Source organism: Chiloscyllium plagiosum, chromosome 11 (genome assembly GCF_004010195.1).
Source record: "Chiloscyllium plagiosum isolate BGI_BamShark_2017 chromosome 11, ASM401019v2, whole genome shotgun sequence".
Classification (NCBI taxonomy): domain Eukaryota; kingdom Metazoa; phylum Chordata; class Chondrichthyes; order Orectolobiformes; family Hemiscylliidae; genus Chiloscyllium; species Chiloscyllium plagiosum.
Genome location: NC_057720.1, coordinates 50,405,226 through 50,408,392, shown reverse-complemented (window position 1 = coordinate 50,408,392; position 3,167 = coordinate 50,405,226).

The following is a 3,167-nucleotide window of genomic DNA, read 5'->3' as shown; positions in this document are numbered from 1 at the left end:
GGAGGTTGGGTTGGTGGGGGGTGTGGACCTGACAAGGGAGTCGCGGAGGGAATGGTCTTTCTGGAACGCTGATAGGGGAGAGGAGGGAAATATAAACTTGGTGGTGGGGTCTGTTTGGAGCTGGAGGAAATGACGAAGGATGATACGCTGTATCTGGAGGTTGGTGGGGTGGTAGGTGAGGACAAGTGGGGTTCTGTCCTGGTGGCGATTAGAGGGGCGGGGTTCAAGGGCAGAGGAGAGGGAAGTGGAGGAGATGCGGTGGAGAGCATCGTCAACCACGTCTGAGGGGAAATTGCGGTCTTTGAAGAAGGAGGCCATCTGGGTTGTTCGGTATTGGAATTGGTCCTCCTGAGAGCAGATGCGGCAGAGGTGAAGGAATTGGGAATATGGGATGGCATTTTTACAGGGGGCAGGGTGGGAGTCGGTCGGTTTATAGTAAATGTCGGTATTGAATCAGTTGCCCGAGATAGAAATGGAGAGGTCTAGGAAGGGGAGGGAGGAGTCTGAGACAGTCCAGGTAAATTTGAGGTCGGGGTGGAAGGTGAGAGTAAAGTGGATGAACTGTTCAACCTCCTCGTGGGAGCACGAGGTAGCACCGATACAGTCATCAATGTAGCAGGCACTGTCTCAGCCTGCTACTGCCCCACCAAACACATCTCTGCATACCTCAACACGGTCCTGTCCCCCTTAGTCCAAGAACTCCCCACCTACGTTCGGGACACCACCCATGCCCTCCACCTCCTCCATGATTTTCGCTTCCCTGGCCCCCAACGTCTTATCTTCACCATGGACATCCAGTCCCTATACACCTCCATCTCCCATCACGAAGGCCTCAAAGCCCTCCGCTTCTTCCTTTCCAGCGACTGACTGAACTGGTCCTCACTCTGAACAACTTCTCTTTCCAATCCTCCCACTTCCTCCAAACCAAAGGAGTAGCCATGGGCACCTGCATGTGCAATGCCTGCTACATTGATGACTGTATCGGTGGTACCTCGTGCTCCCGCGAGGAGATTGAACAGTTCATCCACTTTACCAACACCTTCCTCCCCGACCTCAAATTTACCTGGACCATCTCAGACTCCTCCCTCTTCTCTCTATGTTGTATTAATTAACCCCTTCTCCTCTTGCTTTCCTTCCTGGTCAAATACCTTTTGAGCATATTCACATGACACACTCTGAGATTTCTTCCTGTCTGGAGTCCCTATCAAGTAATTCACCTCACTCAGTTTCCTCTCGATTTGACAAGGTCCACTAAACCTTGCTTTTAAAGGTTCACCTATTAGTGGAAGTAACACTAATACCTTATCCCCGATAGCAAAATTGCGAATTTTTGATTTCTTGTCGGCTTGCTGTTGTCATTGTATGTTGCAATATTTTTAAATGCTGTCAAGCCAACTCCCTAGCTCTATTTAATCGTTCTTTAAAATTTGACACATAGTCCGAATGGGTGGTCTCTGAATTCTGACTTACTAATTTCTCATTACTCAATTTTAATGGTCCTCTTGCTTCATGCCCAAAAACTAATTCAAGTGGATTGAATTTGGTCTATTCATTTGGTGCATCTCTGATTGCAAAAAGCACAAACGGAATTCCTTTATCCCAGTCATCTGGATAGTCCTGATTATAAGCCTTCAACGTGGTCTTTAATGTTTGATTCCATCTTTCAAGTGCTCCCTGCAATTCTGGATGGTACGCAGTAGATTTGGATTGTTTTATGCCTAAGCTTTGCATAAATTCCTTGAATAGTTTTGATGTGAAGTTTGACCCTTGATCTGACTGTATCTCTATTGATAGTCCATATCTAGTAAAAAAAATTGGTACTTCCTCTACAATCCTTTTAGCTATGATATTGCATAGGGGGACAACCTCTGGAAATCTAGTCAACATATCCATTATTTTTAACAAATACTGATTCCCACTTTTTGTTTGAGGTAGGGGACCTACACAATCAATTAAGACTTTTGTAAAAGGTTCCTCGAATGCTGGAATAGGTTTTAAAGGTGCAGGTTTTATTACCACCTATGGTTTTCCAATTACCTGACATGTATGACAAGCCTGACAAAATTCAACTACATCCTTGTGCAGTCCCGGCCAGTAAAAGTGTCTTTGTATTTTAGCCTGTGTTTTCCTCACTCCTAAATGAACTCCAAGTGGTAACTCATGTGCCACTTGCAACACCTTTCTACCCCACTGGCAAGACAATTTGATGAATTTCTGCCCATCTCTCATCAGCCTGAATATGTGATATCCTTCATTTCCTCAATAAGACATCATTTTTCAGGTAATAACAATCAGGGATACATTCAGATTCCTTCTCTGTATATGCCTTTTGATATAGCTGCTTTAAACTTTCATCTTTCTGTTATAACTCAATTAGTTTAGCTGAGCTAAAATATTTGCATGACCACCTACTGGCTCCTATTTTGTCTCAACTATCTGATCGAACACAGTCTCTGCTAATGCCACTTTAGCTTCCTTATCAGTGCCCTCTGATCTCTCCTGTTTCAATTGATGACTTTGTGACCTACACAATCAGAAAAGATTCCAGGATAAGAGTCCTGCATTGCTTCAGTTCCCTGAGTCTCCATTGGCCTTTCATTCACAATAGGCAGCGCTCCTACTCGTGAATCAGCTATATCATTTGCAAGGACAAATTGTATTTCTGGAACTGAGAGTTGTCCAGTACTCCTACCACAAATTCTCCACTGTTGTCTGGATACTCTAACCTCACTTTACATAATTGATCACTTTTTATCTCATCATGAATTCCTGTTACTAGTACCTTTTCTGATAATAGTCCTTCAGGAGTACATATCTCCTCATCCTTCAGCATAATAGATTGAGAGGATCCTGTGTCCCTTAATATTGTAACCTCTTTACCTGCTACTTCTGGCCTGGGTGAATAAACTCTACCTTTGTGGGTATATTTTCGAAGCAGATCCGGCACTTCCTCCTTAACCAACCTCTGATCAGCGTGTACACACTGATGCAGCTTTCTAGCTTCCACTGTGCTTTCTGCTACCACTTCAACAAAACCCCCAGACTTGTCCTATTTTCCGATATCTGGCTTTTTCCTAGCCTACCAACACTATGATTTCATGTGGCCTACTTTATTGCAATGAAAACACCAGAGTTTTTAAAAATTCCTTGTCTCCTTCAAGGGTTTC